The 14,442-nt window shown below is 40.6% G+C and overlaps 1 protein-coding gene across 19 annotated transcripts in view; it reads right to left on the minus strand.

Annotated features, from left to right (window-relative positions):
- ICA1 (islet cell autoantigen 1) overlaps positions 1 to 6,164 on the minus strand; it is a 142,220-nt gene extending 136,056 nt beyond the window's left edge. For 3 of the 19 annotated variants that reach the window (XM_013064188.2, XM_013064182.2, XM_004767817.3), the window contains exon 1: positions 5,658 to 5,734. The gene's annotated coding sequence lies outside the window, so the exon portion shown is untranslated. Of the gene's footprint in view, positions 1 to 5,657; positions 5,810 to 6,010 lie in introns of those variants that run through there. The other 16 variants (XM_013064179.2, XM_013064178.2, XM_013064190.2 and 13 more) reach the window with 8 other exon arrangements.
- Positions 6,165 to 14,442: the final 8,278 nt, after the last annotated feature.

Raw genomic sequence — 14,442 nt, forward strand, 5'->3', positions numbered from 1 at the left:
TGCCAAGGCTCTGCAAAGTTTCCTTCCCTTCAAATGCCCTCCCCTCCTTTGTCTAATCGGCCAACTTACAGCTTACTTCAAGTCTTTCTTCAATGTTACCACCTCAGTGAAGACTTTCCTAACAGAACACCTACCCTTCCACACCCAGGGACCTCCCACTCCTGTTCTCAACTACTCCCATTGCTTTCCTGCATTGAGCTAATTACATCTGTATCTCCTGCACTATGCTGCACTACGCTGCAAGTCCCTTGAGGGCAGGGACCCTAACTGGTTCATCTTTGGCTCCTTATGCCAACCAAGCACAGTACCTGAAACACAGTAGGCCTTTAGTAAATATGTTCTGGACAAAAGGCAGTAATGATGCGCTACCATTCACTGAGCACTTTACAGGTGTGAAGCATGTGTCCATTACCTCATGTGCGGACACAACCACCGCAAAAGGGCTACCACCCCATTTTGGAAGCGAGAAAAAAAGGGTTAGAAAGGTTAAATGATTTGCCCAAAGTCAACATCTGGTAATTTTAGGTCTGCTTTTGTCTCCTGAACTCTTGTTTTTAACCACTCCACTCTACTCCTGAATGAAAGAGATTGGATAATGAGCTCCGTTTCTATAAACTTTTTCTAAAAAACCGTCTTAGTCCCAGGCTCAGATGCTGTGGCAATTTAGGACTAATCCTAAATCCATTACCAACATGGTTCTTGTGCACAACAAAACTGTGATGACAATGGAATTCTGGTAGCTATCAGGTTTCCCAGCTATAAGGAGAGGGAGCACCATTTATTACAATTATCTCCTTGGTCTCTGGCTTAGGATGTACTTCTCCAGAAACAGGCAGAGAAGGCTAGATTTCTCCCTAGTGCCATTAGGTTTCTGACATTGGTGTCCATGCCCTATTCTGGGAACAGAGAATTGCATGTGAGAGATCGTGATGATGGCGAGTAATGGAATGGATCTTAATGTGTGCTCTTGGGGAAGTAGCTGCAACGCTCTGTAAATCTCTCCTTGTAAAAATACTCTCACCATCAGAATGATAGGACCTTTCCATTCCCAAATCTAGACTCTCAGGGTTAACAATATACCATAACCTATGTGTTCAGTGATCCATTCCAGAACACGTGTACCTCGTGCTTCCCACCCCACAGTACTGAACTCCATTCAGTTACCCTTTCTCAGGCATCCTCTTCTAATTCTACATATTTTCTGTTAAATGTATTCTAAAACTGACCTCTTTAATTTTCTCTAATTCTAATCACTTTTTACATCAGTCTTCTGTGTTCTAATACCTCCACCATCTCCACAACTATCCAGCACATAACTGAAACCAGCCTTGTGCTTGCCCTAATGAGTACATTTAATTCTCTCAACTCAAAGATGATCAAACTTGCCCTAGGTTACTCAGCTAATAAGGACATGCATGTGTGTTGGGCTCCAGACATGAAGACTGTTTGCCAGTATTTTCTTCATAACCCAGATACTGTGTTGGGAACACTCTCTCTGTACTCTTAACCTTTTTTCACCTGCCAAATTCCTATTAGTCTTTTTGAAAATTAAATTAATTTTTTAAAATTAATTTTTTAAAGTTAAATAATAATGTATTATTTGTTTCAGGGTCTTTAAAGGCTTCTCTCAGGGGTCACCTCCTTCAAGAATCTTCTCAGGTTTTCTGTTTGCACTCTTTCCATCATCTGTGTGCAGTGCCTTGGTCCTGGGTTTCATCCCCTCCTTGCTTTCACTGAAATGTAATTGTCAGTAACCTCTTTTGTCTCCCTTACTAGGATGGAGATTCCTCCACAGCAGGGCAGGGTGTGGGTCTTGTCTTGGAATTCCTAGCATTAGCACAGTATATAACACACAGCAAACACACAACAAATGCTTGCTGAGTACTGTGCAATGACCCCACTTCTCTGCTTGGACCAAAAGCCTAGTGAATGATGTCATCTGACTTAGTAGGAAAGATTTCTCATCAGGAGCAATGCCATTTTCTCAGTTTTTAATGAACTCATTATCTCACAGGTTTATACTGGGACAAGTAGTTGCTATTAGTTGAGGAACTACCACTTCTCAGATGCTGAGATGTATGCTTTGTGCACATTATGCTTATCCTGAGAATACTTCCAAGTTGACATCATCCTCATGTTATGGATCAAGCTCAAAATCAGTTACCCAAAGTAACTGGCCTGCAGTCATAGATAAGAAAGGTTTTGTTTTAAAAGCATTATGAAATCCCCTATTATGTGTAGTCATCCCTGTCCTGGAGAGATTGACTAGTATTTGAAATTGCTTACATACACACACACACACAGAGTACAATTATTTAGATGCTGGAGTAGTGAAATTCTGGTTTACTAGCATTTATACAGGTACAAGACAGTTCTACCATGTGTATTATCTAGAGTAAATTATGCCTGTATTCTTAATTTTCTTAGAAGCAGGGATTATAATACCTACTTACTTCAAAGGGGGTTGATTATTAAAAAAAAAAAAATCATGTTTACCAAAATGCTTTGTTAAAGAAGTGGGCAGAGTCCCACCTCAGAGCACTATCCTGGATAGAGTTTAGTGCTGTGTGTCTCAGACTGGTGGCATCAGAGCCACCTGAGGTGTTAAGAGCAGATGAGAGAAGCCAGGCTGGAATTCCACATTTAAAGTTCCCAAATGATTCTACTACACACAGAACTTTGAGAAATGCCAGGTTAGGACAATGCTTCTCAAGCTTTAATATACATATGACTCACCTGCAGATCTTGTTAAAATGCAGATTTGAATTCAGTGGGTCTGGAGGGGTGGGCAGGTGAGGGGAGGTTGAAATATTGCATGTCTAACAAGCTCCCAGGGGAAGACAATGTTGCTGGTCTATGGATCACCTCTGAGTGGCAGGGGCTTGGAAGATTTACCCCACTGGAACAAATAAGCTTTGCTTTTCTCCTGGACCACAGATTGAATATCCCAGACTCAGGGAGTATTCCAGAAAGCCCAAGATCTTAGTATTGCTACAAAACACTTGAAATACTCCAAACCTAATTGGAACACATACCCTATTTTTTTCAGCAGTAGCATCCTTTTCAGATACAGACAGCACATATGTTTAGCATGTAAAAGAAAAACTTACTGCTATTACTTGAGTTCCATTTACTGCACAAAGCATTAAAATATATTTTTTTCTAATGCCGACTACAACCGGACAAGGTAGATATTCTTCTCTATAGATTAAAAAAAGGATGACACAGAGAGCATAAATTACTTGTTCAAAGTCACATGGCTAGCTAGGTGTTGCAGCTAGGGTTCCAATCCTGTTCTTTTGGGATCCAAAGCCTATATATGTGCCCTCTATACATCCTCCGCAATGCTAGGTGCAATTGTGACACAAAATGTGATAACTTAGGGAAAAAATATTTTCTCCTGTATCAGTCTTTGAGTTCAAGGGTTTGCTAAGGCAGATTCTAGATGGGGGTGAGGATGGGGATAAGGTTAATTAGTAATCTGTAATGCCTCATGAACAAAAACATACAGATAGCATCTTTGTCTATGGTTCCCATTAATCTGATAATACAAATGGAATAAAAAGGACATCTGTGACCAGGGCACTGATCCTAAATGTTGCCACCCACCCTCAGGCTTTTAGCCATTGAACTCAACCACTAAAAAGGAAAAGTTCTTTCTGATCCTTGTGGTCTATCAACTTTTCCACCTTCTCTTATATGAGGTTTCTGTAATTCTAAATTTTACACCACCTCAGGTTGACCCTACCATGTGATTTCAGTTACCACACTTCCCTGCCTCTAATAAAATTGCCTGCACCTGATTAAAAAAAAAAAAAAAAGTATTGTTTAGTCAAATACATTGCAAGTGTGGCAGTTTTGAAGATTTTCTTTTGCCCAACAAAATTTTCTGTATCTGTCACAAGGTTGACATGGAGGGAAATGCATGGTAGTAAAGATGCTCACAGAAATCAACCAGATACCTAAGTGTACCAAATGGAGGAAAGAGAGCTATGAAATAAGCCGTCTAGGCATTTACCATCTAGTGCCTTTACCATTTAATGACCCATGGATGGAGTATCCACAGTCAGTTTTTTAACCGGTTGTTTTCTAGATACTCATCTTTAACAATAGAATTGTCTACCTATATTACACAAAATGGTACAATTAGAAAGCCACATCTCCAGTAACTAGATATATACATAGCAGTTAAAACCAAACAGTGATATTTGAACTATTAAGAATTAGAAACTGATTTTGCCCCTATGGTATTCTCTACACAGGATATTTCAAGAATAAAGAATGAAACCTAAAAAGAAACTGGTTTGAAAGCCCACTTAAAAGTATTTTTAGACTGTATATGTGATTTAAATAGACGGTAAGAAACAGAGTCTGGAACACTGTTCTCAAACTAATAAGCATTTCCTGTTTCACTCCTTAACCCCCAGGAACAGATCTCAGAAAATCTAAACTAAAGGCCCAGAGAAACCAATTCGAGATTTTTCTGGAGAGACTTTACTGAAATGTTTGCACATGAACATGTTTGCAATGAGTCATAATTTATAGGCCCCTGATGGCCAGCGCCTTATGTGCCTTTCTTCCTACATTCAGTATCATTCTCAAGCCAGCTAGTGATATATTTTCCAGGCCCTAATAATTTTCATGAAGTTACCAGATCTCAGTCTCTAAGGCTGCTACCCAGCACCTTTTTTCGTGCTATTTTTTTTTTTTTTAATGCTATCTTAACAGAAGAGAACCGGATTCTTTTTCTAGATTGTAAATCTCCCCAACCAGGCAGTTAATACGTTCTCCCAGCAAAAGGGAACAGTACTTTTAAGACACCCAAAGAGAAGATGAGGGGCCTTGGGGACACTGCAAGTAAAAAAGAAAAAACAGTGGGAAAGTGTGGAAGTGGAGGGGGCCTCTGGCCAACGGCAGACATAATAACAGGATATGTTCGTTTCTAAAGGAAGCAGGAGCTGCAATAGTCCGAGGGCAGGAAAGGCGGAGTCAGCAGCACCCTAAGGAAACGAGTCAGGGTTTGCAGGGACCTGACCCGCTTAGGGACTCCTGCTCCAGTCGGGTCCAGGGCTGGTGAGCACCTCGCCTGCGGGAGACCAAGCGCAGGCCTCCTGGCACTAGTGGTTATAAAGAGACACCCATCTGCTCCCTGTCACCTCCGCCAAAGATGGGCAATGGGGCGAAGAGAAAAGGCAAAGACACCAGGCACCGCGGCAGGTGAACTTGTCAACAAGTCAGTCCCCGCCCAGAAGGGACCTCGGGGTCCCGGGGCCGGAAAAACTGAGAAGGCGAGGCGCGGCGTGGGTGGAGTGGGCTGTCGTGGGTGGGGGTGCCGCGGGCGCCAGGGCGAGAGATGCGGCCGGCGCCCGGAACGCTTCTCTCCGGCTCCCCCGGGGCTGACGCACGCTCCCAGGGCGCGCGCATCCTCCAGACCTGCCCAGGCCCGAGGGAGGAGGCGGGGGAGGGGAAGGGGCCGTGGCCGTTCCTACACGGGAACCAGGGACCGGAGAAAGCGACCCGCCTGTCACCCGCCGCCCGCGGAGGGCACAGTTGGCGGCCCCAGGCTGGCGCCCCGACCGCCGCGGCTGCCGGGCGCCTCCCGCTGCAGCCTGCAGCCCGCCCGGCGCGCCCCCGCCCCGACCCCGGAGGGCAGGTACCTCGGAGCCCCGGCCCTCACCGGAGCCTCCTGGCAGCGGTCGAAGCGTCCCTCCAGCTCCCTCATCCGACGTCAGCGTCAGCAGAAGGCGAGGGAAGGGGGCGGGGGGAGCTCAGGAACCGGCCCTTCCTGCGGCGGTCGCCGCCAGCCGGAATAGCAGCCGGCGGAGCCCGTGCGCGCCGCAACGCAGCGCAGCGGCCGTGGGGGAGCGGGCGGCCTCTCCGCGCCGCAAACGCCCGCGGCCGGGGCGCCGCCGCCTCCCCTCCCTTCCTCTCTCCTCAGGAGACGCCCGGCGGGGCGACCCCTCCCAGCAGGACCCGGGCACCCGGAGGAGCGAGGGAGCGAAGGCCTCACCTTTTGGGGGGCGGGTCCGGGATGGGGGGAGTGAGCCTCCCTCTCTCTCCTCCCTGGGGACTTTCCTCGACCCCCATTTCCTGGGGTATCTCCCGCTTCGGTCTGCCGCCCGGGGTGACCCCGCCCCTGCTCTCCCGCAGGTGTTCCACGTGTCCATAACGTTTACGTCACAATGACCTGGCCGACAGGTGGGAGCCGGAGCGAGCGCTCAAGGGTTCCCTCCGTGCTGTGCGTCGTGCGCTCCTTGCTTCCACGTGAGATTTCTGAGGCTTTAGGAGACAGGAGACTTCATGACTTCAGTGCTAAAAGTTACAGAGGCCTGTGTCTGGAAATCAACTTTGGGCTTAACGGCAAAAGGCCGTGTGGGGAAAAAAACAACACAAAACAAACAAACAAAAAAACTGTGTAGGTGTAGTATATATATTTTTATTCCCAGTCATATATCTTTTAAACTCAAATTATTGACGCATATAGTAATTTTATCTTACCATCAAGAAAAAAAAAAACAGAATCGTGCTTTTATTATTTTTTTTTAAAGAATTTATTTATTTGACAGAGATCACAAGCAGGCAGAGAAAGCGGAGGAAGTAGGCTTCCCGCTGAGCAGAGAGCCCATTGCGGGGTTGATCCTAGGACCCTAGGATCATGACCTGACCCGTAGGCAGAGGTTTTAACCCACTGAGCCACCCAGGTGCCCCCAGACTCTTGCTTTTAGAGCACCTTATGGTGATCACACAAAGAAAAGGTGTTGGAACAGGTGCTTCCCAAAATTATCTATGCTAAAAAGCAATTCCCGTGTGCTGACTCAATCCCTGATAATGTTATATGTTTAGAAATAAGTTCATAGATCAGTCACTGGTTGAAACAATTTAAGGGTGGAATGAAAGATGGGTATTGAGCAATGATGCAAACAAATCTGAAATCCACAGCTAACATGAATGGGATGCTTGCTATGTGCCAGTCGTATGCTGTATACTTTACATTTAATTCGTACTGTAACCTAGTGCTGTAGGTAAAGTTCTTATCCCTATTTTACAGATGAAGACACTGCCCAGAGTGCCTGTAAGGCATTTAGCTCATAGGATATGATCAGGGGTTGATTCCAGGGTTTTCTGAATAACGAGAGGTTTAGCTTAATCTCAAGATGGATAGAAAAAAATATAGGTGTTACTGACATTTTATTTATTTATGTATTTGAGAGAGAGCGCAAGAGAGCATGAGAGGGGAGGTCAGAGGGAGAAGCAGACTCCCCATGGAGCCGGGAGCCCCGTGTGGGACTCAATCCCAGGACCCCGGGATCATGACCTGAGCTGAGGGCAGACACTTATCCAACTGAGGCACCCAGGTGCCCCATTACTGACATTTTAATAGAAAGTTTGTAGATGGTACAGCTCCAGAAATTTATGTAACCTTAAAAGTTGACATAATTTTCGGGGTATATTCTTTGGGGATTTTGTCATAGATGGATTTGAGCCTATCTTAGTATGGCACAAAATATAAAGCTGAGCAAACATCAAGTCCTTAATAAATGTTTACAAATAAACATATAATGAATTAATATGGTCTACAAAATAGAAATCTGTTGAAAAGCTGAGATTCAAGACAAAGTTTGGAAGAGAAAAACATTGCTCCTATATATTTGGCATTTATAAGAAGCATTCAAGGTGACCTGTTAACAGAAGCCAAATTACTTTTGCTCTTTGTAAGAAGGAAAAAAGGAAAATACAAAATGCTTTAAAATGATCAACAAAGACTTCTTTGCAAAAGGAAGACAATTAAAATATTTTGTTTTAAAATACTTGATTCCAAGAACCATTAATGTATAAAAAATATTATTAGGATTTGAAAAGCAAAATTATTTTTTAACAGAATGAAGTGCTATTTCTAACATAGTGTTCCTCCATGAATGCTGGGCGAATGTATCAATCAGTTGTTTGAAACTCAGAAAAATAGATCACAAAATTTCCTGACTCTGTAATGTTCTCCTTTCCACCAGTAGTGATTTACTAGTTACATGAAAATGTGCTAAGAACCCTATTTGTCAAAGGCTGGCTTTGTGGAAGATACTTAAATTCGTTACAAGAGAGCCAGTAGAATGGCAGGTCGATGGTGTGTTCACAATATCTCCACAAAATGCAGATAATTGGAACACAAGCACTAGGGGAAGTGAGCAAGAAAACTGATTTATATCATTAATTCCTCAGGTTTCCTTTTACTTTTCTAAAGGCCAAGGTGAAAACTTGAGCCACAAGTCAAACAATCTATCATGTACGCTGAAAGTGACTTTGAAGACAATGTTTAAAAGTGAAGATATGTAATACAATCCCTATCTGGTCAACATGGCACTGAAATTCCTTGGGCTCCCAGAGTGTTTAAGATAAATCTTTAAATGACTTTTTATCATTATTAGTGTTGTCCTAACATTAGAATATTTCAGAAAGGAAATAATAAACTCGAGCTCATTCTACATCACACAATGAAGGCTTTTCCTTCCCATTTTAAAAATTGCTTCATCTACAAACTTCTGTTTTTCTGGATATCAAATTGTTTCCTACAGAGCACCCACAGGATGTTGATAACCTGAAACAATTTCTTTTTTAAAATATTTTATTTATTAGAGGGAGAGAGAGGAGCAGACTCCCTGCTGAACAGAGAACCTGATGCAGGGCTTAATCCCAGAACCCGGGGATCATGACCTGAGCTGAAGGCAGACATTTAACAGACTGAGCCACCCAGGTGCCCTGAAAACCTGAAACAATTTCTAGGAAGAGAATGGTTATTGAGTGATGGGATCTGAAATTAGCAAAGTTATACAGTAATATACATTTTCCAGAATGTAACAGGATGAGAAGAAAACTTTTCCACAGAAAAAAATTACATATTCAACTTAATGATTGTTTTTTGAGGGGTTCCAAGGTTCAAAATGTCCTAAGAAAACCACAAGAATTAGGAATTGTGTTCGGCTGTCATTAACAGAGACCCAGAATAGCAGTGGGGTAAATGAGGTAAAGGTTTTATTTTTTCTCACGTTAAGGAAATTGGAAAATAGTCCAGAGCTGATATGGCTTCTGATAACTAATCAGGGTGCTGCTTTGCCCCCTTCTCTTTCACTATTCTAAGCAAAGCAGTATTGCTTTGCTTTAAGTTAAAATCCAGGCAAGGATGTAGAGAAGTAGAAACCTTCATACATTGCTGATGGGAATGTAAAATGATGCAGCAGCTTTGAAAAACAGTCTAGCAGTTCCTCAAATGGTTAAGCATAGAGTTACCAGATGGCCCAGCAATTCCATCCCAAGGTGTATATCCAACAGAAGTGAAGACCTATGTCCACATAAAAACTTTCACACAAATAGCTATGGAAGTATTATTCAAAATAGTCAAAAGGTGGAAACAATACAACTGTTCATCAGTGGTGGATGAGTAAATAAAATGTATTATAGCTGTATAATGGAATATTATTGGGCTGTGAAAAGGAATGAAATACTGGTATATACCATAACTTGGATGAACCTTGAAAATGTGCAAATTGAAAAGAGCCAGCCACTGTAAATCCATATGTTATATGATTCCATTCTTGTAAAAGTCTAGGATAGGGAAATATACAGAGATAGAAAGCAAATTAATGATCATTTAGGGCATATATATACGCACACACCCACACACACATATATAAATACATTGTATTAATGTATGAACATACTTATACAAACTTACTCTACATATGATACAATAATATAATTCATAATATACACATACACAATATAATACTACTATATTTAGTGGACTGTTGATATATATATCAACATATATCATATATAAGAAATATATATATTTATCTGTTAATTTCTTTTCAGTGTTCCAGAATTCATTGTTTATGCACCACACCCAGTGCTCCATGAAATATGTGCCCTCCGCAATACCCACCAACCACCAGGCTCACCCAACCTCCCATTCCTCTCCCCTTGATATATATTTTTAATATGTATTTTTAGTGTTCTGAGTGCTCCTTATGCTCTTAGCCAACATGCGCAAGTGAGGCAGACTACCTTTTGGTGAATGGGAACCATAATCCAAATGAGTGCTTTACCATTCATCCAGACCAATAATTATGGTTTCCTCCTGCTCTGAAATCCTTTTATTTTCTGATTCATCTTGGACAGCATCATATATACTTATGATATATGTTCTAGAGTAAGATGCTAAGATAGAACTGAAGCTATTATCAATGTATTTATAAGAATATACATATAAATCTCTTCAAAGCTCAGCTCATTAATACGACAAAAATCACCTTTCCTGGAGTTGCTGGGAAATTGAGATTAGATAATCTGTATGAATAAACTTTGAAAAAAATGATGTTTTAAAAATTATTATTAAACTTATCTTATTTTTATTGGAGATAGAAATTTAAAGAAAGCTTAAACTAAATTTTATTGGCAAAATGAAGTCAGGTATTCCCTGTACAGTGTAATACTTAAAGAGGAATGAGATGTACCCCACTAAATATCTTGACCCATTTTGGTTTAATTCCTGTCATCAGTCTTGCTCTCTCAGAACAAAACAAAGTTTCTATTATACTCTCAGCAGTGATAGTTATGTCTTTAAACAAGTTTGTGTGTGCATGTGAAAATAGAACAAATGTTTAATTAATAGCATTAACTTTTGTTAATTAAAATTCACTTCCTTTCCCTTCAAAATTAAGGCTTCAATGAAGAGAGTATACAATGAAGCTGGTATACTGGTTTTACTCTTTATGCTGAAGAGTAAAACCAGTATACTAGCTTAGATTTCTGGGTACATAATACCCCACCTCTTTACCCCCAGTATCATCCATTGGAACCTCTACAAGAAAAGTGTTAGCATCAAAATGGGACATCTTATTCACTGTAGGTAGAGAACTTTGTCTGTCATGTGCCATCTGGTATGATCCTGCTTTTGACTAGGAACTGTGCTGGCATTTGGGCAAACCTCAGCCCAGAGTTCAGAGCTGCGCCTCTGGTCTCATATTTGAGACTATGTCCCCTACAGCAGATAGAGCTAATGATCCCTGAAAGGGTCACTGTATGGTAAGTAACAGGACTTAACTGAAAGTTTAGGATGGAACTTTTTAGGTCTTTGGTCTTCCTCTCCCCGACTCCAGAGGGACAGTTTAAAAAAATGACTACAAACCCTGGTGCAGATAGTTAAAGTAATTCAGGTGAAGCATCAGCTCAATGTTTGGTTTAATCATGGGGTAAGAGGCTGAATTAGGACTACAAACCATATTTCCTAACTACCAATCAGATGCACTTTTCTCTTCTGGTTTTAATTCTGTCACTAGCTAGCTTTGGCAGAGACCATTTATTATTTCCCAATATTTATTCTCCCTCTTTCCCCACAGTAATATACATTTCAGCTGAGTGTACATTGTTACCCAGCTGAAGACTAACTATATTTTCTAGCTTCCAGGGCTTCAGGGTATGGTCAGGTGACCAGGCTCTAGCCAATAGGATATGACTGAAGGACACATTTGTAACTTTCAGGTCAAGCTTTTGAAAGAAACACACCCTCACCTTTGTCTTGCCCCTTTCCCACTGGTTGGATCACCTTTTGGCCATGAAGGGAAGGACAATATATTGGGGATGGCAAGAAACTTGCCACCTGATCTGCCATACTCCTCTGGCCCTCCTGCTTGGCTTGTTTTATGAGAAGGAAATTAAGTTTAGTATTGTTTAAGCCAGGATGTTTTTGGATATTATTACAACTCAGCCTTTATCCTAATTAATTAATCTACTCCATGATGTTGGATTAGATCTTCATTTTCATGGTTCATATTGTAAACAATGATTCTTAATCTATGGGTCACAAGACCTCAATTGGAGAGCATTTGGTGTTAATTTAAAGGCTCTTGGGATAAATCTCTAACAAGTAATGTCTGTAGACAAAACCCCTCCTTGAGAAATAAAGATAGCAATTTTTGAAATACACATGATGTGATTACAAAACAAAATTGTTAATGAATTTCTTGGAATGCAGGTATGTTGGTAAAGAATCATTTAGACGCCTGGGGCTCTCTGCTCAGTGGGGAGCCTGCTTCCCCCTTGCGCTCTCCCTGCCTCTCTGCCTACTTGTGATCTGTCAAATAAATAAATAAAATCTTAAAAAAAAATACATGTATTGTGACAATCTTTTTTTTTCCATATTGTGACAATCTTAACTGACTTATATTGATCTAAATACACAATCCCAGAGGGAAATAAATTTTTAAATTCCAGACAAGAAACAGCCAGAGTCGGAAAAGCAATGGAGATAAGACTGAGAAAAATAGACAGAACAGCTGAGAGACACTAGAAAAGTTATATAGTTTCTTATAGTGAATCATAAACTTGTAATGAATGTGGATTTAACAATTACTTGAGTATATGAGGTAAATTACTAGAAAGGAATTCAAAATAACTTTGAGGTTTTTAAGCATGTCAAGATAAGTAAGAAAAAGAGCCCTGGGAGGAAAATATCTTGAACATAAATTCAACTCATGGTCCTCTCTTCCCACTCAAATCTGAACAACCTCTGATCCTCCAAAGAGGTACAGAGATCCCTAGAACCACTTCTAGCTTTTCCAATGCCAACTGCCATTATGCATGTTTTTTATAACCAGCTCTAGCTTGTCACCCAGGAATAAAGTCACTTGAGAGATAAGGGAAAAAAGAGGAGCTTGCACCAGTGTATGGGTCCCCCCCAGTTAGGGAGCATCCCAGCTTTACCTAAGCAATTCACATTTGTCCTGATGACAATAGCAAGGGAAAGGAAACCATGAACTTCTAGCATCTGCAGGAATCTTAAAGGTTAATCTAGAGATTAGAAGAACTGAATATAAAATCATTAAGGAATTTTAGAATACAAACCAGTATTAGATAAACCAGTATTTTCAAACATTTTCAAGCATGAGAACTTGTTATTTTCTCCTAGTTTCAAAATTTAAATCATCCTCATTTTTGCAAATTATAATATACTCTATGTACACTGCAAAAATCCAAACATTTACTAAAGAATATAAATGAAAACCCCCACTTACAACCACAGCCAAAAAGAGATCACTCCCTGGAGACAGCCTCTGTTAACATTTTAGTGAATATAAACATATTATAAGCATAAAAGGTTTGCTTAAATAGAATCATATTTCACATAGTGTTGTGCAAGCAGCTATTTTCATTTAAAAAATATCTTGACCTCATTCTCTTTAACAGTTGTCAGCATTCCTATATGTAAATATAATAAATATATAATTTAACTAATCCTTCCTTTAGATGGACAATTCACTGTTTTCAAAATTTAATGTTATAAAAAGTGTTCTGATGCTCATCTTCATATGTTTATTTTCGTACACTCAACTAATTATTTCTTCAAGAAAAATATCTTAGGGGCGCCTGGGTGGCTCAGTGGGTTAAGCCGCTGCCTTCGGCTCAGGTCATGATTTCAGGTCCCTGGGATCAAGTCCCGCATAGGGCTCTCTGCTCAGTAGGGAGCCTGCTTCCCTCTCTCTCTCTGCCTGCCTCTCCATCTACTTGTGATCTCTCTCTGTCAAATAAATAAATAAAATCTTAAAAAAAGAAAAAGAAAAATATCCTAAAAGCAGAAATGCAGGGTCACAAGTATGCACAATTAACATTTTGTATGTATTGCCAAATTTCCCTCCATAAAAGTATATAAAATTTTTGCTTCTATCCTCCATTTATGAGAGTATGTCAGTGTGTTTTCCATATTCTTATCAAGCCCAAGCATTGTTTTTCATGTCTGCCAATATGATAGATGAAAATGTTTTAACTTGAAAAGTGTGTATTGAAAAATATCTATTTTTCATTTTTTACTATTTCAATTTCCTCTTCTATGAATTGCTTGTCCCTGGCCTTTCAGTGGGATTGTTCATAAGGACCCTTATTCAATATTAAAAAATTCCTAGACTCTCCCCAATGAAAAAGGCAATAATACATACTGATCAAGAAAATACATGATGCAAGGTTATTATTAATTCATTAATAGAGGGACTTCGGATCCAGATGGAATAATAGAGACCAGATTTATACTCCCCCCCCAAAATGCTAAAACAGACAAAATGCCATTCAAAATATTAGATATTAGGAAAAAATATTTTTCTCCTTCCTTCCACCTAAGCCCCTGGCAACTGATTTTACTGTCCCTACAGTTTTGCTTTTTCCAGAATGTCATATAGTTGGAGTCATACTTGGCAATATGCTTTTAAAGTTCTTCCATGTCTTCTCATGCTTGATAGCAAATTTCTCTTTAACACTGATTAATATTCTACTGTGTGGATGTACCACCGTTTGCTTATCTACTCACCTATTGAAGGACATCTTGGTTGCTCTCAATTTTGGGCAATTGCGAATAAAGCTGCTATAAACATTTATATGCAGGTTTTTGTGTGGACACGTTTT

The sequence above is a fragment of the Mustela putorius genome, unplaced genomic scaffold (assembly GCF_011764305.1).
Source record: "Mustela putorius furo isolate JIRA1106 unplaced genomic scaffold, ASM1176430v1.1 tig00003845_pilon_pilon_pilon, whole genome shotgun sequence".
NCBI classification, from domain to species: Eukaryota; Metazoa; Chordata; class Mammalia; order Carnivora; family Mustelidae; genus Mustela; species Mustela putorius.